This window comes from Diadema antillarum, unplaced genomic scaffold (assembly GCF_040938485.1).
Source record: "Diadema antillarum isolate AM-2024a unplaced genomic scaffold, OU_Dant_1.0 seq00000085_RagTag, whole genome shotgun sequence".
Lineage (NCBI taxonomy): Eukaryota > Metazoa > Echinodermata > Echinoidea > Diadematoida > Diadematidae > Diadema > Diadema antillarum.
The window spans coordinates 1,810,581-1,834,313 of NW_027271177.1; the positions used below are offsets into that span (position 1 = coordinate 1,810,581).

General features: G+C 40.3%; 1 protein-coding gene across 2 annotated transcripts in view; it reads left to right on the plus strand.

The window, feature by feature from the left end:
- LOC139726495 (uncharacterized) overlaps positions 1-23,733 on the plus strand; it is a 99,681-nt gene that overhangs the window by 69,012 nt on the left and 6,936 nt on the right. For both annotated transcript variants that reach the window (XM_071637448.1, XM_071637449.1), the window contains one exon: positions 8,356-8,516. The gene's annotated coding sequence lies outside the window, so the exon portion shown is untranslated. The remainder of the gene's footprint in view (positions 1-8,355; positions 8,517-23,733) is intronic.

Here is a 23,733-nt window from a genome sequence, read left to right on the forward strand (position 1 = left end):
ATTTGCGTCTTCTAAACTGTAGGCGAACTACCCAGAGTTCTCGTGCTAACGTCAATTTTCAGTTTCCTTTTTTAACTCCCAGCAAGAGTGTTCAGCGGCTATAGAATCTCTTGAATTTACAGCAAAAGTGAAGCAAAAGACGATCATTTTTTCCTTTTTTTCTGCAAAAGTGTCGCGGTCAGAAATTGATGGTGATGGTCAGAATGTGGCTTTTAAAAAGATTTGTGGTCTAAGGCTAGCTTAGCTAGGTTTTTAATGTAATCCTCCAGCGACACAACAAACTTTATGACTATCTGCTTTTTACACTTTCCATTCACTTGAATATACTTTATTTCCATCCAACAAAAGGTGTATACACAACACAAAGTATACGTTTGACATATATTGTTTAAACAATTTGTAAGAAGTGAAAGTCATAAAGTAATATACAAAATACATATGTAAAGATAGATATGTAATGAGAGAAACTATTAATATATTTTGCCAAATAACAAAGAACTAATCGTAATGATTGCAGAGAGTAGTGATCTACCAAAAACTTGCAGAAGTGGATTACTCGAAAAACAATATGCACATAACATATTCATTCAAAATCTATGTACTCTAGAGCATTCTTCAACTGATATGCATGTGGTAATAGCATAATTATATACACTTCACAGCGTTGACGAGATTCTGTGTACAGGAAGAAGGTATAATTTTTGTTTTCTGCTTTTCGTGAGGGAAGCTGAAAATAAACAATATGATGCTTTCATATTTTTTTTCCTCTTAGTCAATGAGTTTAAGGTAACCAAATCCAGCAGTGGATGAAATAATGGTATGCGTATTTTTTTAATAAAGAACAAAACAAACAAAACAGACAAACAAACAAACAAACAAACAGAATCTCACACTCGTGTGTTTATCTTGGGATAGGAGTTAGCAGATATCGTATTTAGGCATAAACAGTGATAGATGTAAGAGGATATAATGTGTGTCATTTAATACACATTAATGGTTTACTGTGGGTATGTGCCCGTGTGTGTTGCACTACGATATATTTTGATATTTACAATGATCTATGTTATCAACTTTAATTCTTCTTGCCGTAGCCAAAATTCCAGCAGCTGTTGTAATTTCTGTGAGTGACGTTCATAAAGAGTAATTATAATTATATGCTTTAAGGCATTACGTTTTCAACAGGTACATTCTTGTAGACATCCGTAAGCCGTCTGGTGCTGCTTCAGGTTATAATGTCTCCCTTGTGAGTTTGGTCAGTCTGGATAAACTGTGATTCTAAAAGAGCGCGTATGATGGATTTGCTCTCCCAAATTAAGTATGATAAATTTGTTACAACGAGAGAGAGAGAGAGACAGAAACAGAGACAGAGACAGAGAGAGAAAAAGAGAGAGAGAGACGTTTCCGTATTATATTTAAATCGCGGCCTTCCAATAGCAGCTGGGCAATTCTTCAAATGACGTATTTAATCAAAGAATGTCTACTCATTAGCAAAACCAGCATTGTTCCTGCATGCTGATCAGCTTTAATAGGAAGAAAGATAATTACCAATCCTCCGCAAATAAATCACATTCATCATCACAGGATTTGTGCTGCGGAGGCGACACCATGCATATGATAAACCAAGCTCCTTATGACAAGATTAAAGTCTAATTCTGCGTGGGGTGTATATGGTATGCTCTCTCCCGCGAAAGTTTTGTACTTCTTGGCGGGCACATGTTGTCCTGATTACCACAGCATTACCATGCATCCATCACACACCTTGGTCAAGGAGGATATAGTAGGTGGAACAACTTGTGGAAGAATTCACGCCATGAGGCAGAATTCAACCCAGAATGATTTATTCTGATGTAGAATCTAAATCTTTATTCACCACGACACAGTGCACCCACTGAACGAGATGGTTCACGTTATTGTTCTAGCACTATTAAAAAAATGTGAAAAAAAAGATGCGGCAAACACATTGTGTTTGTATTGAAGTGTCGGATGAAAACAAATGAGAAAAAACCCACGCCTCCCTATCACGCACAACTACCCCCACACACATACACACACACCAAAAGAAAAGAAAAAAAAAACATAAACGTCGAATGGACCTATCTGCCTATTGCAAATCTTGTATAACAAAGTAGAAAATACATACTGTGAGGAAAGAACGATGAAAGCATTACAAAAACCATATCAAAATCAGATTAGATGCACTTGAAATGATACGACAAATCGATCGTTGAACGCATCATAAACAAAGTATCTTATACTGTATAGTAGGAGCCATCCTTCGTTATCATAAAAGGAAAATTTGGTCATGGGTTTGTTTGGATATAAGAAAAGACCAACCCGCCTCTGCCGCATTGCTTACATTTTGTTCTCGAAATGTTCAACATAATAATTTGTGAGCTGAACTTTATCCCCTCTCATCACCTCTACAGACCCGAATGCGGAAGATATTTGTATTCTAAATGTCCAGGGTGGATGCAAGCGAGCTAGTCATTTTGTCGGCCACGCGTTGAACGCAAACAATCCGTGCGAGCGACGTCGTATTGGCTTTCATGGTAAAACTGACTTCCGACACCGTACGTTGTCTGCTTCGCAAAGAAAAACAAGCGAAGGGGCGCGGAGCAACGTAAACAGTGACTATCGAGCGAGCCGGTTCGTGTTACTGCATCATAATAGTGAACATTAATGTTTAAGCGATGGTACAAACAGCACGGATGTACTAGGCTTAAGGGTGGGCCACATGTATGTATGTGGCCCTGAAAATGGCCACATATATTCCCAAGAAAGAATAATTATGTGGCCATGAAAAGGGTCACATATATACCCAAGAAAGAATATGTGGCATGCACATCGTTAAGCCTTCTACAACCCAACTTTCTACAGCCACGGAAGAATTCAAAGATTTCTGCGGGTTTACTAGTAGTCCATTTTACAGTTAAGCGACTTGTTCCTAAGGAGACTGGAAATTATTTAAATTGTTAGTAATGAGTACAGCTACACTGCACCACAGCAAACAAGCAAACTATACTCAACATTGATTGCGAACCATTACCATGGCACTTTCACGAATTGCAAGATGACTGCACTGTACATGGAACAGAGCCGTCCGTGTTTCAAGCCTAAAATAGAAGTTTTTTCCACACCTTTTTAGTAACTTTCTTCAGCCATTCACGACTAGCATAAAACCCGCCAAATGTTTAGTTTTACCTTTCATCCTTACCCTTTTTTCCCCGCATGCCATAGTAGCCTTCCTATCCAATGTGACCCCTAAAAGTTATCATGGCAATCATTCAACATAAATCTAACAGAACATCTAATACATTACGCACTTGATATAATATCATATACAAAATAAATACACATTAATCAATGCATTAAACGGAATTGATTTATACAATATTCTTGTATAAATCCCTTACAGAATAATATGAAATCATTTACGTTCTACCGTTGACAAACATATTACAACAAGGTATACGAGAAGAAGTCGTTATCTAAAATATTATCCAGAGGTAGAATGCACCTTGAGCCACGAGTCTTACATAAATACTTTTTACCGTCAGCTTCACCTACGCAAACAGGAATAAATTATAAAAAACGTACTTACTTCTCTTTTTGTATAAGATTTGTTATTCATAGAAACAGCGTCGGGACGTGCATTAGATCAATCATCTCGATAAAAGATCTCCCTTACATATTCCTCCACTAATAAGGACTGCGTTCCGTCTTCTCTCTCTCTCTCTCTTCGTCACGATTTGCCAACCGTCGAAAACGCAGTAATACATTCTTTGCTCCTGCCGCATGACCTCGTATTGCGCTTAACACATGCCCGTCTTCAGTTGGTATCCTCAATTCCGGGAAAAGTCCGATACGGAGACTCGTATTGCCCTAAGATCCGTTCGTATCGTAAAACCAATGGGGGCGCTGTGTAATGTAGCTCAAATTTTCAAACAATGCCAGTCGTTATGGTGCTGAAAATGTTTAGCTTTTAAAGTGACTTTTTGTCGCGTTTTCTACAAAAAAAAACAAACAAACAAACACGTTTTTCGACCCCTTACACAAGTGTCGAGTAACAAATAAAAATGATAATGAAAAAAATTAGTTGGAATGACGTATATACCAAGCTGATAACAGTTATCGAATATTTTCAATTTTCTCATAGTTTCAAAGAACAAAGAATGTAAGTATGCATATGCAATTCGTTATATTGAAACTACTGTTGCATTCAGAATAAACGAGTGCGAATAAAATCAGGGTTTTTTTTTCTTTGGAGACAAAAGAAGAGAAAAATTCGAGTACTATATTAAGGATGTAGGACCGTGTAGCGACAGCAGCGATGTCGAAGATCCCGACCCGACAACTGGCCAGCTCTAGCGGGAACCTGAGTAGGGTACTTGTCCCTCCCAAGTCTTGCCGGTAAGACTCTAGTCAAGCTCGACCGCATCCCCAACGATTCTCGAGACCTCTGGCACAAGATCGAGAAATCCACACGCGCTCTTCTCCAGAAGCGCTGGAAGTTGACCGTATTTTCCTCGAATGTTTGTTTGTGGTGTTCGCACTTTCGTTTTTTCCGAACACGCGATCGATTTGTTTTTGCTTGTATAGTCTTGTTCGAATACTCTTATGTGGAAATAAACCACTTCATGTGTGTCAGTGATATTCTAGCATTGCTTTCGACTGGGCAGTGTCAGGTGAAAGAAACAGAGATGACGTGGTAGATGCGACATACAGATAGAGAAAAAAGTATATTAGAAAGAGGAGAAGTAGAATAGAAATAGAAGATGTTAACAGAGAATGAGCAACTGGCTTAAATTACTTGCAGGACTAGCCTAGAATAGCGTTATCTACTCTATGTCTTTGAACTGAAAAGTTAAAATCGACGGTGAACCTTCAAATCTCCTCGAAATAAAAGAGCAAACTCCTTCATGTTCATCACGTTTTTACCCCGGCAGGTTCTTACCTATTCAATTACAGTGTGAGACACCGGTTTCGTCTTGGTTCGCAGTTACTATCAGTAGTAAGAATTACAGTTGCTTTGGCAATTTGGTGACAAGTATGATATAACCAAGCATCTGTGAGTGTAATCGAATTCTTTTTCAAGTAGTTAAAATGCAATTTGAATAACTAAAATCAGTATCATGAAACGGGTTTCTGCAGAGTATAGTTCGCGAAATTCCTGCCGCGTAGAAATATTGTGTGCAATTGAGTTACAAGAAATCACGAAAAAGGGGCTTTAATCCTCTAGACTGAATAAATTGTGTTTGACCTTTCAAATGCTACATTCCTAATATTACTATTGTTATCATCGTTACCCCGTCCCCATGCACACACACTCACACACACACACACACACACATTGCCAAAACGTTGTATATTGAGATCCCTGACATCATTATAGATGTCTTACATTTCTCAGCATTATTATGACGTGTGGATGATGATGGCTACGTCATAAATAGCCGCTCCTCCCCCATAGCAAACTGAGAACTGGCGATCTAAACAGATTGACAGCGGCTGCCGGACCGTCTCGTTGGGTCTCTGCCGTGATTCCCAAACAAATCACGTGACGTGTGTTTGATGTCTAGACCGACCCCGTTCCCCGCTGGTATAAACACATCCCGTCCACCCAAACGAATTGCATGACGAGATCGCTCACGAAACGCCACTGATCTAGCCACCAACGTCATCATTCATTCCTGTTTATCGGCCCGTATAGGGCAGTTAAATGGACACGATCGAATTGATAAGTCTTGGTCGCTTATTGACTTCTGCCGTCCACGTAAACAAGCCTGCGCTACGTGAACGAATACCCGGTGACTACACTGTTTATTTAAAACCTGGTCATACTTTGCATGTAACAAAGCAACAGTGACATTTCATTTTGCCTTATTAATTTGCTTTCAATGTTATATCACATAATGTATTTTCGTATAATGCTTCAATCGCGTCGACTGACCTATGTCACTGTGAGAAAAGTGTATATAGTCTGTGCATTTGTTGAAATGTTGTCGTAAAAAGTCGAGTTTAAACCATTTAGGGGAAGTACAGTCACTGACAGTGGTATAATGGCTTTGGACTCTCAAAGCTAAAATTCGTTGTTTGGACTTCTACCCAGGAGAGCATCTCTGGACTATAATACCAGACGAGACGTTCAGGAGGTATAACGGTGAAGGACCTTGCGGTACAGGGCATAGCCGGGTAACCCACGTTTTTACCTACTTCGGTCCTCCTAGCCGGGTATTAAAAATGGACTTGTCATTATATCTTTTTTTTTTTTTACGTTTCTGCTTCACAATCATGGAAACCGAGCCATCGTTGTGTATGATGATCAGCAAAGCGCGAGTACTTATCGCGTGACGGGAAGTAAAGGTCGGGGAGCCGGTCCCGATTTTGCTGCACGCATGTCTCTCCACAAAATGGCAAAATCGTGACAAACCGGAAAAGGTCATATCAGTATCTCTAAAGACTTGAGCACTCAGCTGAAAGCGTAACATGACAAAGAGAACCAATCTGAGCGAGGCGAAGGGTAATTTAGAGGCGAAGGATACTTTAGAAGCGAAGAAAATATTTGCTCTTATGTCTCTCCGCTCCCCGTTAGTGTTTCCTCGCTCGACTGGATTCCTTTTCTCGGTTTCCTTTTCCGGCCTTGGTCTTTACCCAGCCTCCTAAAAAAATCCTGTATTTATTGAAATGGCTTTGGTGTTCTGTTTCAGATGGCTTTGTGCATTCTATTTCACCATCAGGTCATATCTATGTGGATGTAGCATTTCCGCGTTACGAAAATTCCTTTTTTGATCAATCAAATACATGAATTTATAGGTATCTGCACTTATAGCATTCCATCCGCCCCCATCTCTCCCCTTCACTTCTTCACCCATGCTTTCTTTCCTTTTTCTAAGCATTCTTATAGACTCAGTCTCAGACGGCGTCTCTCAACTATTCATATTGCTATGGCTGAAGTGCGGACTTAAATTAGCCGCGCGACTGGAGAGGGGCAAACTGTCCACCAGAGCAGCATTACTTACCTACGTCACTTGTTGTTACCCTTGTTCTAAGCCTTGGATGCAACGTGTCGCAAACCACATGCATGCACCGGAAGCACTTAAGTTGGGTCGTTTGCCCTTTAGCCATCTCTCGTTAAAATTGTCGATGCCTTTCCACCTGCTGCCTTTAAAAGTCGCGTGTCGTTAAATGCCTGCTATACATCTTGCGCACAGAAGGTCAAAGAGGACGAAATAAAATATTTCCCCGGGATCTGGGAACTACTATATTTATATGCATAAAAAAGGCAGCATTTATTATATGTAAGCGTTATTCGCAATCATTTGTATTTGTGGGGTTTTATATGTGTGTTTTCTTTTTTTATGTCGGGTTCGTTCTGCTGCTGATTTTTTTTTCTTCTTTTATTCTCATTGTCATTTCCCCAGACTTTCAAATGTCGAATTTCGCCATTAGGCATTACTCTAGCAATGAAGCATTATAAAGAATATATCTTTAGGCATCATCCCCCGCTTTAAAAAGGCGTATATCATCAATCAGCAACGCTATTAAGAGTCCCACAGTGTCATGTCATATCCGCATCCATTCAATATGAATAAAACGCATTAAATCTTATGGCAGGTCGAAATGCAAACATATACAAAAAGGTTGCTCGAATTCTTATGTGAGAAAAGATGTCTTGAGGTCGTCCCAGATATCTGGTAGTGAGATCAGCCTGCAAATACAAGGGGAAAACTGAACCCATTAAAAAAACCGTTCTTCTACGCTTGTGTTTTGGACTGTAGAATCATGTTTGATACGTCCATTTTCATGAATGACTAAGGATTCCACCTTCTTGATCTGACATGAAGTTACACGTTATGGTATCTGCTCCCCAAACCGTTTCCATGGAAATAATGTGACGCGTCTTTTTTTTTTCTGTAGTCAATTAGACCATTTTTTTTTTTGCTCAATTCGGTAGGAGTATACTTCATTACCGATATTGCTTATTTTCTATACATTGTATGATGAACTTTACAGACATAAAGATGTCTATTATATCATCTATAATAGCATGAACAATTTGTTCTCAATACATGAAAAGGTGTGTAGGACCTACTCTACAGTCAAGATAGTACGCTGTGATGTACAAAACTACCCCCTCACACACACACACACACACACACACACACACACACACACACACACATATATATATATATATATATATATATATATATATATATATATACAGACACACACAGACACACACAGACATCTACACACTGCTCTACAGTAGTTGTGTCAGTTTCTATATACTTCTTTTATTCTCCATCTCCTATTAATGCTCTTCTTCTTTTTTTCTCCTATACTCGCATGCAGGTGCAACTTTAGTGCGTCCATTTTTTTGTCGGTAGTGTCACCCTCTGTTGGCGGGCGGGCCTCTCCATCAATCAAAGGCTCCTTATAAGTCTCGCGTGCACACAAGTCCACTCCAAACGAGGGGAAAGGGAGAGAGACGGAGGGGGGAAAAGAACTAAGCGGTGAGTAGCCAACCTCTCTCTCCATCACTTTACCACTATCACTTGTCTGGTCAGGAAAGGCTTCGAGAGCATTGCCAGAGATCGCTCAATATTGGACTCGCCTAAACGGTTTCTGCCAGCCGCAACTAAACTGTGGCTGTGACAATTTATTCTGTACCATTCATCGTCTCTCTTTTTGTACCCCCTGTCTCATTCTCTCTTTCTGTGTTCCTAGCATTCTGGGAAAGCCATTTCATGCATTCGTTTGAGAGTGTTTATACCTTAATAGGGCATTTTGTTACTGGTTGATATACTTATGGGCCTTAGAAAATGTACATACATCTAATGATATACATATCCACACTTACGTAGTTATATGATAGTGAAAAATACCCTTAAAAGACGCTGTCAAACTAATCATTTTTTTTTAAACCAAGTCATTATTCTAGTCATATATTCACTCCTGTGTATAATAATGATGATGATGATGATGATGATGATGATGATGATAATAATAATAATAATAATAATAATAATGATAATAATAATGATGATTATAATAATAACAATATATGATAGAATCCGCTGACCATTGTATTGATGTAAACGTGCCTAAAACATATGTTTACATACACTCGAACACCGGAGCTTTCTAATTTCCTGCGTTCGCGTGTTATTGTTGTCTTGGCCGGTGAATATCGGGGCGGAGTGACCTTAAAATGTAAACTACCCAACGCTCGCAGGTTCACAGGTTCACAAGTTTGTGTATGGCAGGTCTCTCTCTCTCTCCCTCCCTCCCTCCCTCCCTCTCTCTCTCTCTCTCTCTCTCTCTCTCTCTCTCTCTCTGTTCTCTTATTTTAGTGCTGTGATATGCATAAACTATGTGTGTCTGTGCGCATCAGATGTCATACCACAAACGTTTGTGAATTGAATGCCCATAAATCCATCCACTGGCTCCCCTACATCAACGTATCGCCTTTAAATTCTTCCTCATTGTTTATAAGATATGTAATGATCATGCCCTATCTTATCTCAAAGACTTGATTTCTCTCCGCTATTCAACTTCAACCCGTTCTCTCCGTTCTTCCTCCACCCTCCAATTATCACATGGCCTCCGCACCTGTACCCGTTATGGTGACGGGGCTTTGTCTATTATTTCTCCATCTCTTTGGAACAAACTCTCTTTATATCCTAAATGCTGAAAGCGTTTATAAGTTTAAATCATTGCTGAAAACTTGTCTATTTATTCAATCTTAATTTTTGTTGTTATATATGTATGTAATTTTGTATTTGAATTTGATATTTTTCCGTATTGTGCTCTTAGAAACGTCAATATGAAGCGCTATATAAGTGTTAGTTATCATGATGATGATGATCATTATCATTATCATTATGATTAAGATGATGATTATTATTTTGATTATTATTATCAAATCCAACAAAAACAAAATGATATGAATTTTATTTTTATTTATTTATTCATTTCCATTCATAGGGTGGATAGCCCTTTCAGCTCAAGACTGATTTCCAAAGGGGTCCACATACATGTAAAAATACAACGTATACAAAACAGTGAACAAATACAAACGTATGATAACTCTATAACAGCAAACTGGGAAAAAACAAGATATATAAGATTTTGCACAGTGGTCAAATGGGAACAAAGAAATTAACAAATAGATTAGACAAAATAAATGTAAAAATATAGTCTGAAACATTAAATGAAGAAATAAATCATACAATAGTTTACCAATTGTTAATCTAATATAGTAATAATAATCTAACAGATTTAGGAAATACAAAAACGATAAATAAAACAATAACTGAAACATTTTTTTGAAAATTTATACGGTAGTATACTGAATCATTTGATTAAATTAAATCATATTTATTAAAAGTATAATCAATCAATAATCAATTAAAAACATAAGTAAAATAGACATATGAAAATAAACATATGAAAATAAGTATGATACGAGCGAGAGGAAGGGATGGTGACGGGGAGGGGAATAGATAAGAAATATTCTAATTTAAAATCACATCATTATTCGGATTTGTTTATCAATGATCAGGCGGATATAGAACACATGCTTGAATGCTCATCACCTACGCCCACAGCCAATAAAGATTTGTTTTCCTATTTTCCCACAAAGATGAGCGGAAAAAAAATATATATAGCCTGAAACTCATTTTTCTGATTGGTATTCACGCCTTTCTGTGTCGACATCTTCCCCGTTGCCTAGAAACCCCTCCGGTCACCTTCCGTATAGCATGATATTTCAATACACACCGTTGAGTACTCACCTTGAGGCATTTTCGTTTTTACTCGCTATCCATTGAGCTACTCTGCCCTTTTCTGCGGTCTCCTATCGTGATCCATTCTCCTCTCAATACCGAGTTCATGTCTATATCCCCATCCAGGGTATAGCGTTGGCTGTAAGCCTTTTGGGGATATTGTATGCATGCGAGATATGAAAAAGGTATTTTCACTACAGTGTTTTTTTTTGCATCTGAACTAATATACATAGATTTCAGCTATCCCTCCCCGCACGGGCATCGCTGGGTCTTTTTGTTTATTTTCGCAAGTGAGTTATAGAGATGGTAATGACGTGGGCGAATAAAGAAAGTGATATTCATAGTACTACACATGATAATGATTGTTACTAATGACTTTTAGAAATGGCAATGACGATAATTGAAAAATAATGATACTCGATCACATGATCTTTCTGCCATGCAAGCTTTTGTCCCCCGCTCCAGCCCATGATATTTTCTTTTGGCTTCACTAGTTTAGACTACTTTGTGCACAGCGGCAATTATATGCAAAACAAAAACAATCCAAAAACGAAAACAACCAAGTAATCCTGCCCGCTAGATTAAGGTATATTTATTCAATTACCAAATAGAGAGAGAGAGAAATAATAAAAAAAACCCAGAAACGACAATCCCGCGGTATATATCCAGCATTCTCTTCAGATTAAACGAGCGGTCAAAAACAAGTACGTTGACTTCATGGTCGACCCACACCAATCTTTTTCAATAAAGATATTCGCGGTTTTTGTGCCGTATCAGCGCCAATATCGTACCAATAGCACCAATAAAAGTATCAAGAGGAGTATAGCAGTGGTTGTAGCGCTCGCAGAAGGAGGGGAAGGATGGGAGGAGAAAAAATGAAGGAGGGGGAGGAGAAGAAGGAGGAGGAGGAGGATTTGGAGGAGGAGGCGGAGGAGGAGGGGGAGGGGAGGAGTCATTGCATGAGGCTGTAGGTATAATTTTGAACTTGTTGCGCAATGTCAAAATACAGCAATGCTCTACGTGATTTGAAAGCATTGTCGCTGACATCCATTACGGTGTCTATTTGTAAGATTTTCTTGCATTTTTATACTATGCGGCATTGAAAAGTGAGTGAGAAATACGCAGAAAGAATGCTTGGACATCAAAAAAAAAAATGTAGGCCTACTATATGAAACATCAGCATACAAAAGAAGGCAAAGCAATCACTTCTTCCATTATGTAAGAAGAATTGTGCCAGAATAAACCTGATATGCCAACTGAAAATTGCTCGTCGCATCTACGCTTGCTATTCAGAATTAACTCCTCACTGGTATTGAAGGGAAGGTCAGGCAGAGGAAAACTCGTTCCCTAGACATTCCTGATTAGATGCCCCCATTCACACAACGCCCTTGTGGTTCGACGTTGGCTACTGTACTCTCACGGTTTAAACAAATTACTCGTCTTGCTGTACTGCTGACAAAAGTCCGAAAAAATGTTTAAAAAAAACCAAAACAAACAAATCGCTTTTAACATGACTCACTAATTGGGTTAAGGAGGCCTTGTGTTGGAATAGAAGCAAGAAATAAAGCTCATTTTACCCCAACGGGATAATCATAATTGCCTCGACTGTAGACACTTCTGCCTTGTCGCTATTTATTTTGGCGTTTGTTCTTGAGGTTGCGTTGATGTTGTTGTTGTTTCTCTTGTTGGGGTCTCTTCTTGTATGCTTATCATTTCTGACTTTCCATCCCACCTACTAAAAACAAACAAACAACCAAACAAAGCAGAAAAAATATGTCAAAACCCAATGTTTCTGTGGGTGATTTAGAAACCAGTATTTATGTACACTGTATCATGATTGAATAGTGTGCGCAGTGTTGCTGAATATGTAATAACAATAATGGCATTTGATAATTATCGTCTACCTGCGACTGTTATCATGGACGCCTTTAATTTGAACGTGTGAGTTTTGTCATATTTGTCATGTTTGTGTGTGTGTGTGCATGTCGTTTGTCACTGTTTGTGTGTATGATTCGTTTGTGTGTGTATATGCGTGTGATGTGTTTATGTTTGTGCATGCATTAGTGAGAGAGAGGGAAGGAGAAGGACGATAAAGAGAGGAATTAAATGTATGATGTATCGTGACATTGCCGTATTCTTGTCATGTTTTTCTCTTGACCGCCGCATTATGCATGATGCACTTTACCTGTCATGGCCTGACAAAACCTCTCTAATCGAGTCAGCGACAGACGTGCCAATCACGCTATACGACCACCTTCCTCCTTTCGTATTCCTCTTCTACTCAGACCCCCCCCCCCTCTCTCTCCATCTCTTTCTCCAGCTATCTATCTATTTCACGCACACACACGCACACGCGCTAGCGCACACACACACGCACACAATTAGTTTATACTGTACAGTTGTGTTTCGTCAGTTTTTTTCCTCGTTTGTGTATATACTTCAAGTATTTAATTATTTGGATTGTTTTGTTTTTCATTTTTTTAACTCAATCTCATATTGTAACAGTGTCTTGAACTCAATACAGATAACAATTATCATGATTATGCTAATAAACGTGTTGCCTAGCAGAAATTTCGATCAATATAAGATTGTCCTTTTAAACCCATCTGCATATTTGGATAGATTTATGAACCACGTACATCATACTCATTCAAGATTTTTATTCATACCATAAATGCACCTTATCTATAGTTGCTTTTACTGTTGGTTGTAAATAATGTAAGTAGTTTATCAACCATATTTTGTTCAAGATGTATCTATCGTGCTTTCCTGTTCATTTGTAAATAATGTAAATAGTAGTTGTATTTTCTTTTCTCAATTCGTGTTATCACACTGTACCATGATTTGATTTTCCCCAATACCCTATATTTGGGTGACATGGGAAAATGAAAAAAAAAACCAAAAAAACATTGTCATTGTTCATTGTCATTACAAACACAATATGCAAACTTTCCGTCCACTGTTTTAGAGCAATTAAACTTTCAAGTAATACATCATCGGGTGTCAACGAATCTCTCCAGTCTCCCCACCCAGATCATAGGCTGGAACATGGAACAAAAACGAAATAAAGTTGTGTCTTGTTGGTAGCTATGTTCGTACCATTCTAATACAGTAGATGTACTCCATAGCAATTTATGCTGGTTTTCATCTCACCTCCATACAATCCGGTATCTAGTCGGTAATTCTTCGCTTTGTTTTGTCTTTATACCAAAACGCCAATGTATAAATTGCAAATAATTATGTGGATGTATGAAATGGAGTGGAATGTAACTGTGATAATTTACCAACGTTTCATTATGTTTATGTGCATGGACGTTGAGAAATGGACTTCACTGTTGCGTTCCCTTTATCCTTAACTGACACACACACACACACACACACACACACACACACACACACACATACACATGCCAGCACAAACAGACACGCACACACGAACACATATTCTTTAAAACTCTCAGCGCATAACACAAAGCTGCCATCTGATATGAATAAAATCCAGGGGTTTTGCCACGTAATGAATAATTTAATGAAGCGCAGGTATAGGGCGGGTCCATGCCATGCAAAATTCATATCTCGGACAAGGATTCTGTGTTTTTGCACAAGACTCGGAAAAGAAATTTCCTCCCTATCTCCGTCACACACATACACACACACACACACACACCCACCCACACTCCCAAGTGGGTACGTGTTTTCACAGCGAATCACTGCGTTCTTAATCAATTCCTATTGGACCTACGATGTGTGGACAATGTTTGTGGTTCACAATTAAACATAGTGGTTTCAAGCGAGAAAAAATGTAGATTTGTGGTATTTGGTAAATAGAATATCTCATGAGCGGGAATCTTTGGAGACTATGGCAACATCACATAATATTTTGGAGAGAAAAGTTGAAACACAGATACAAAACAGAATAGGAAGCTGAGAGGAAAAACTCGCTGACGTGTAGGTTGTCTCTGAAAGGAACGTATGCTTGTTTTCTCTTAACTCCTATGCCGCTTTTTCTCAGTGTCACCTAGGCGTTTAGTAGTAGTTGGCTTAACATTGAGGGCCTTTGGCTTCAATTGCTGTCTGTCGTGTCACCTGCATCTTTACAGTCAAGTCGAGTCGTCTTGTAAATACCCCCTTTTCACGATCCAAACCGCGTGTTCACTGCAGAGTCAGCATTTTACTTGATAAATCTCGTTATCGAGCGGTCGAATCTCGTTATGCGGAAACTTCACTTTGTATAAAATCAGATGTGACAGGTGGAATCAGATTTTGTGTACTTGCGCTTCAGGCCAAACATGGCTGAAAAACAGGTTTTTGAGAGAACACATCAGCAAGATCGCTATGATGGCCTGAAGTACACTCGGGTGTAAAAACTCGGGGAAGTTGACACATTAGCACGCGTGCGTTGACAAACGAAACGTGACACGGACAGTACGCGAGGGGAATAGTCGTGGGGCAGATGAGATGAAGTGTGTGCAGACAACATGTCAATGATAATGGGCGGGAAATGAAGGGATGGCGGGAAAGAGGATGGCGCGGATGAGAGTCACAGGTCTGACACTTCCTTATGACTTTGATGTTTGTTGAGCTTTAAATTGTTGACAGAGTCTATATTCGATCAAATAAGACATAGAATGACGCCTCTGACTGCAGAAGAGACGCACACGGGCACGTCCTTTGCAGTATAACATCTGCTTGTTAAACAAGAAATATCAAACAAGAGGTCTGTTGATTCCTATGGGAGCTAGAGAAGCTGAAGTGTCGTAAAAGCACTTCGCTAAACGTCACGCAGTGTTTAAAGAACCTGCGAAAGATTGCTTGTGGCAAGATGTTTATCTAAAAGCCCGAAACAGTCATGTAGCATATTAAACGCCTGTTCTTTGAGCTCTGCCCATTTTCAGAGCCAGCAGCTTCTCATCAAGCCATAAAGAACCAATCCATTTTATTGCGACAAAATATGACAAAATTGACGATTTAGAGCTAAATTTGACCTGAACAAAAAAAGAAGATACGAACATATCATGAATCAAAGGCTTGTCGCTGGCTGGTTATGAATCGGCCTGTTCACTGATGTTTTGAACCCCATGGAATATGGGCTATCCAGCCGTTGTCTTTAATACACAAAATCAAATCAAATCAAAATCAAATCAAATCATATCAAATCAAATCAAATCAAATCATATCGTATCATATATCATATATCATATCAAATCAAATCAAATCAAATCAAATCAAATCAAATCAAATCAATCCATCAATCAATCAATCAATCATTCAATTGATCAGTTAGTCAATCAATCAACCAATTAATCAATCAATCAATGCTTTCTTCTTTTTTTCCTTAACAAATTCAATTCAAATTGACAAAATAAATTGACAATTCAATGCACTGTCACAAACTAGGGTGAAGAAAGAAAGTTATTTATTCTTTTGTATTCTTTTCACACGTTGTAGTTTCCTAGCACCTGGCATACTGTGTTACAGTGTGTCGCCATCCTCATAGAAAAACTTCACTGCATCCAAAGCGCGAGGAAACTCTCACATCCTTCTACCTGTGAGAACATCTGCTGCCAAGATGTACAATGTACACGTGTGCTCTTGTTCAGTGAATGATAACGCATAAGCGTCAACGTTGCATTCGAATCGCCTCCGAGTGTCGCAAAAATGTACAGCAGAGATACACTGCATTATGAACATTGATATTATAAAGCATGTCTTTATAACAAGTCATTGTATTAGTCCAAAAATTCTAAATCTATTCGGATTTTTTTTTGTGTGTGCTACCATTGCCTTAAAGTAACAAAATCCCTCGTCCCAGACGGTTTAACAAGTCTACTGAAATAGCAGTTGTCACTTATAAATTGACTGATGTAGTTACGTTTAATATTAGGACAAGTTTGAGCTTTGAACATCTGACAGTGCGATTGCGATTCGCAATTTTCTTTTTTTTTAGCAGAAACACGCACTCATTAAATTCACTGATCATTTTATGCTACAAGCAGATGTGAACTATGCTTACCAAAATATTTCAAATATCATATACTTTTCGTGTTCTGGAGAGTATCTTACCTACATCATTCGGCCATTAAAACATCAGGACGGGTTGCATGGTTAGACACTGGAGTGGAATCAAATACTGAATCTAAGTTGATAGTTAGTGAATACTGTGTAAAAAGGAAACTAAATGAGGGAAAAATAATTTTAAAAATGCGAATAGGGAAGTACTCTTGATTTCAAATTTTGGCATATTGCAGAGAGCAAAAGCTTTAAGTTTATGTTGAAGATTCAAAATGAAACAACGCCAATTTGTAATAACATTATCAGGCAGCAGCTGCAACGACCGGGTCAATGATCAGTGAAAATGTATTTTGCAGGCTTTTTCACCACCAGACTATTTAATCCCAGATGATGGGACTCTTTCCTCTTCTCTCATCGAAGGCATAATGTCGAGCACCCAGAAGCTGCAATTTGCCGGGGTGGTCCTTTGCGACTTGATAATGTTAAAAGCTACAAGGGCGAAAAATCAATGTTCGTCGTGTCTCGTGGCAACTTCGACGCAAGACACCGGATTCTCTCTCCCATTACCCTTAAATGAAATCCGATCCCTCTCGGCTAACCCTCTGCATTGTCTCACACTCATCATAGGCTGACATTGGGTAACTACAGCCGCGATATCGCGTTCCGAGCAGGCATCACCGGTCTTAATGGGGGGCTGGGCGGGAATTCGGAAAGACGCAAAGTACAGAAATCGCCTACAGGTCTGAGCGGCCCAGAAAGATTGAACATTTTCTTCACTATCATCTACGTATCTCTTTTCTTTGGGTATTTTGTCATCCCTTTCCCCTACCTGTCATCGCTCCGCTGGGCTTGCCACTGATTGAAAGGGCATTCTGCAAAGAGATGTTTTCAGACTTAATACATTAATAGCAGATATCCCCCATGGGAACATGTTTCAATCTTATCACGACCCATTTAAGGTGTACAAGAAAAGCGAAGATACTTTAGAAAGTTTTGGGGTTACATTTCTATTTCTGCATGAGAGATTAATGTCTTCGGGTGTGATGATATTCTGTTCACCATTTTGCTCCGTCAGAGTTTGAAAACCACTACTTCACTTCGATGTCGATGACACAAAAACAACAGAAAAAGTGTTGTTTAAGCAAGCTTCAGTTTCAAGAAAACATACCTCATCAGAATCAGATGCACGGTATTCATTCTTTCTTTGCCAAAGTGGTAAATCTTATTTTTGTTTAAGACACTTATATAATATAGACTTTTATTTAATATTTAAAGAGAAGGAAAAAAATGAACATAGAAGCAAATCCAAACGACATGCCCCATTGACACAGATGAGTATGTGCGTGTATGTGTGTGTGTGTGTGTGTGTATGTGCGTGTGGGGGATTTAACAGTCAATTGTGCGTGACGTAGAGTCGATTTTTGTAGTAGTTGTTGTTTTAATATGACATTGCTTGTCTACGTGACGTCCTCGCGTGCTCGCAGCGCAATCTTAACGAGCGTTCAAACGACAGGCTTTACCGCCAACTGGCGGCCCTACCCTGGGAGCCTGCCAACCCATCAATATCCTTCCACTTTCCCTTTCTTTGAGGCGTTTAATGCTGCGGCGGAAAAGACGAAGAAGAGTGCTCATGAATTATTCATGTCAAGCCAGCTACGGCTATCCGCCCATCACTAAGGAGAGACCATGGCAGGTCGCCTGATAGGGTACTCGGCAAGGGCGGAGTGGGACATTTGACGGGAAGGGGGACGGAGGAAGTAAGGGAAAAGACCCACTTTAATCGAGCAGCTCCTCTGGTAATGTCACGTTTTCTTTGATACTCACAGCGGGATCCTTTACAACTAGGTGATGTTCTTAAATTTTCTCACATTTTTCAGATCTCTCTAGCATTCCCAAAATCGCAAGATAGGACGTGACCCGATGGCTTGCTCGTTTCATATCTACTGAAGATGGTAATGACGCCGTGATAATCTGAACTTTATTATGCTGGGTAGAGGGCGTGCTTGAAAAAGGCAATGCAAGTGTCGTCAACAATCAAGAATGTTATCCTTCCCACTCTGTAATGAGTAAAAGGGTAGACGTGAGTCTTAGACCTCTTGATATCATAAAACCTCTTCTTTTTATTACACACATCTGAGACACAGGGGAAAAAATGTGATCTTCGACCTCGAGACTTGGCTTTATTTTCCCAGATATGCAATGCTTTCTATCGTAAATACATGGGAATTCTACTGATAGGAGACATGTTTTGCAATAGCAACCCCATCTCTTTCTCGTGTCTTAAATTAGTACTTTGAAATAAACAGATATAATGTTGGTAATATTAGACACAATGAAATACTCTCATCTTTCTCCTGCTTACTTCTTAGAAACTTTTTTCCTTGATGTTTCATTTTTCATTCGTGTCCCCCTCCTCAAAAGATTTGAGAACCGTCACAAACTGTAAGTCGGTTTGTCTGTATAACCTGCAGCTCTCATTGATTCTCCAGTGCTCTTCCTCTATCTACCGCTTTATCCATTTTATATACACACACACGCGCGCGCGCACACACACACGCACACACACACACACTATCTGCCTCCCTCTTATATTTCTTAATATACCAGTTGTGTGAACAGTAAGCGAGAAAGCAGCTATTACCACTGGTTGATAGAGTTTGGGGCTGATGAGATGCAGAAGTGGGTGTCGATTCCAACGCGCACGTCACTCCAAAGTCTCCCTCGGCCCTCTGCTTGGTGCCACAGATAAGCGGAGAGAATGCGTAGATGAATTACCCCCCCCCCCCCCCCCCCCGTTAACTGGGCCAGAGAGAGGAATAGTGAGAGTGGAAGATCTTTATCATTGGGAGCCGAGTGCTGTACAATCATATTTCGCGCCGTTCACACCTCTCCGAGGTGTGAGCTGACGCAGAAAGCAGACGGCAGGTCGATCAACAGATTCCCATCAGATCCTTTCCCCGACAAAACGTGATACAAAGTCGATTCGAGGCAAAGCGCTGACTGTCTTAGTTACAGTCAGCTATGTATGGGGAAACTGCACACTGTTGACATGGTAGTTTCTGCTTCATAACGATATTGGAGTAATTTAGCCAATGAGAATTTGAGAACGCTATTTAAGAAATCGACGTCGTAAACATACACATAGTATCATACATGTAGTAACTTTAACGCGCTCTGCAGATGCAGTTTATACTGACGGACTTGTAGCCGTCTAGTTCTCGGAAAAAAACTCTCTCAAAAATGATCACGTGTTTAAATCTAATTTTACCTCTTACAGATAGTGATGACACAATGGGAACTCTGCAGTTCTCACATACGACGCAACTGTATTTCACCCCTCTAATCTGAGTTTTTTTTCCTGCATATAATTCTTTTTCAGCTTAGAATGTTGCAACAGAAGTCATATAACGATTGCCTCTCTACCATGTAGGCCTATACTGCAGACTAACTCGGACTTTCACAACTGCATAATTATTATGCCGACAAACGCGCCGCATTACGCACCGGACCTGGGTCCAGTATACCACAAAGATCGGCATGTAATTCCCTTTGAAATTAACTACTCCACCTTACTCTGTTACATTACCCATGGATCTTTCTTCGGTCTGACCATGCTCCGTACTCAACCCGTGGAAGGTTCGCCAATTTCTTCCCTTAGCTTCTTTCTATTCCATCACCCCCACCCCTCCCCCTTTTCCGGTTTGCCTTCTTGTTTCTGTGTCTCTTCGTCTACCAGCTTTGTTCCACATTCCCACCGTTCGACTTGAATCGACCTGGCGGGGCCATTTCTAGCGAGCAAGTTCATGAGTTTCCGCGAGACAAGGTAATTACATACCCCCCGTATGCAGCAGGTGCGAGATCGGAGCGGGCGTGAATCGACCGGGATTAATTGCCACTTAGACCTCGGAAATGCCGCGTTCTGTCCGTATTGTACACCAGCGAGCAGGGCGTTAGTGATGAGGGATGGGGCGAGATGATGCAGGGCGAGATGATGGGGTAGCGATCAAAGGGAAAACTTGGCTAGAGTTAAGGCGCTGCAATTTATAGAGAAGAAGAAGGTTAGCAGGACACATGAAAGAAAGATGGAGAGAGGGACGGACAGGACGGAGATTAGAAAGAAGGGGATGTGAGAAAAGTTAAATGACAGGAAAGTGTTAACAGGTGGAGAACTCACGTGAGGAGCATCATACAAGTTTTATTCCAGTATGTCCCACTTTTTAGCCGTGCGAAGCGTACAGCTACAAAGTCACTGCATCACTGATGATTCAAACATAACGTACCCTCACTCTTACCAGGTCCTAACAAACCAACTTCCATAAAGGAGGCATTCCTCTCCTCTGTTTTCCCAACCTGCATTCCCCACAGAAACAAACCTCATGGCGGGGCAACTCTTACGATTCTTAACATTGTGGGCTAACTCTTTTACCCTCGTGAGGGTAACTCTTAAGATTATCAACCTTACTGGCCTTATGGGGTAGGCATAGCTCGTATGATCCTGCATTCATTATAAAACAAACCTCACGAGTTTAAGGGGTAACTCATGGGGCAACTTTCTGATTTTTAACATTAGCATATGGGGTAACTCATAGGGTAACTTTAAATTTCTCATTCTTAACATTATGGGGTAACTGATGGGGTAACTTTTCTCATTCTTAACATTACGGGGTAACTCGTGGGGTACATTTTCTGATTCTTAACAGTTTACAAATGATGCACAGGATAGAGTGCGTTAGTGTAGGCGTATAGTGCACTCGAGGGTATTTACAATTGTGAAACATGCACTACATCGTGGCGTTAGTGAAGGTGCGGCTCACTCTCGAGTATTGACAACGGTTGCAAACATGCACTCGGCTGCGCCTCGTGCATGTCGCACCATTGTCAATACTCTCGTGCGCGCAGCACCTTCACTAACACACTCTATCCTGTGCATCATTTGTTTTATAAAATGGGTCGAAAACTAACAGCATTATTCACGTACCTTTGTGGGTCAATACCAGTCAGCTACATGTAGCACTCGCTCAAAAGTCAAGATGTCCGAAGATGTTCGTCCCAAACATTTACGCACGTCGCACTCGGAAATCCCGCACATAAGTACTGTACGTACGTATAAGAGTATACGTACGCCACGTGTTATGCACAAGAAAGGCCGCCGGCCGTTGTGGCAGCCCGAACTAGAAGTTGTTTACAGGATTGACAGCGCGTATAGTAGCGCGTGACGCACTTGTAACAACTGATTGAGTGCGCACTGCTAGTGTAAACATTGTGACGTACGTCAGGCCCCGGCCGTGCATTTACTAAGAAATTAATGCACGCACACGTGACTCATTTCAGCGCTTCCAATTGGCTACATTCTTGAACCCATTTTATACAAATGATGCACAGGATAGAGTGCGTTAGTGTAGGCGTATAGTGCACTCGAGGGTATTTACAATTGTGAAACATGCACGAGGCGAAGCCGAGTGCATGTTGCACTACATTGTAAATACCCGAAAGTGAGCTACGCCTCCACTAACGCCACGAAATAATCCTGTGCATCATTTGTTTTATAAAATGGGTCGAAAATTTGAAAACTAACAGCATTTTTCAGCGTTTTTCACATACCTTTGTGGGTCAAGACGTCCGAAGATGTTCGTCCCAAACATTTACGCACGTCGCACTCGGAAATCCCGCACATACAGTATGATGGGGGGTTGGGTTTCCGGACACTTAAGTTCCCGCATGAAAACTTACTTATTTTACATAGAATATGCACCCTTTACCTTAAAGACTTGATATAGACTCCTCATATAGGTCTACTAGACAACATACTCTGAAAACGGCGTGAGAATTAACCTGCTAAATCGTTGGATTTGCCCTTCAAAGTGACTCCATGTACGCGTCCGGTCCCACAACGCTTGGTCTACTGTGTACAAAGTGTACGTAAGTAGAGTATACGTACGCCAAACCTGCGCCACACATTGTTATGCACAAGGGAAGAAAAGTGTGTTTACAGGATTGACAGCGCGTATGCATGCAATTCAAAGGAGCCGCCGCGCGCACAGACGATCGGCAATAGGATTTAACACGCAGTGCAATGGGACTGAGTAACCAAGGCACAAGTCACTCATTTCAGCGCTTCCTATTGGCTACATTCTTGAACCCATTTTATAATATACAAATGATGCACAGGATAGAGTGCGTTAGTGTAGGCGTAGTGCACTCGAGGGTATTTACAATTGTGAAACATGCACGAGGCGAAGCCGAGTGCATGTTGCACTACATTGTAAATACCCGAGAGTGAGCTACGCCTACACTAACGCCACGAAATAATCCTGTGCATCATTTGTTTTATAAAATGGGTCGAAAATTCGAAAACTAACATCATTTTTCAGCGTTTTTCACGTACCTTTGTGGGTCAAGACGTCCGAAGATGTTCGTCCCAAACTTTTACGCACGTCGCACTCGCGGAAGTCCCGCACATACAGTATAAGTATATGGGGGGTTGGGTTTCCGGACACCCGCATGAAAACTTACTTATTTTACATAGAATATGCACCCTTTACCTTAAAGACTTGATATAGACTCCTCATATAGGCCTACTAGACAACATACTCTGAAAACGGCGTGAGAATTAACCTGCTAAATCGTTGGATTTGCTCTTCAAAGTGACTCCATGTACGCGTCCGGTCCCATAACGCTTGGTCTACTGTACTGTACAAAGTGTACGTATAGTACAGTATACGTACGTACGCCACATATGTTATGCACAAGGGAAGACAGGCCGGCCGGCCGGCAGCCCGAACTAGAAGTTGTTTACAGGATTGACAGCGCGTACGCGTATGCATGCAATTCATCAAAGGAGCCGCCGCGCGCACAGACGATCGGCAATCTACCATAGGATTACAGGCAGTGCAGTTGTACTGAAGTAAAGGAAGGAGGTGTGTCTCATTTC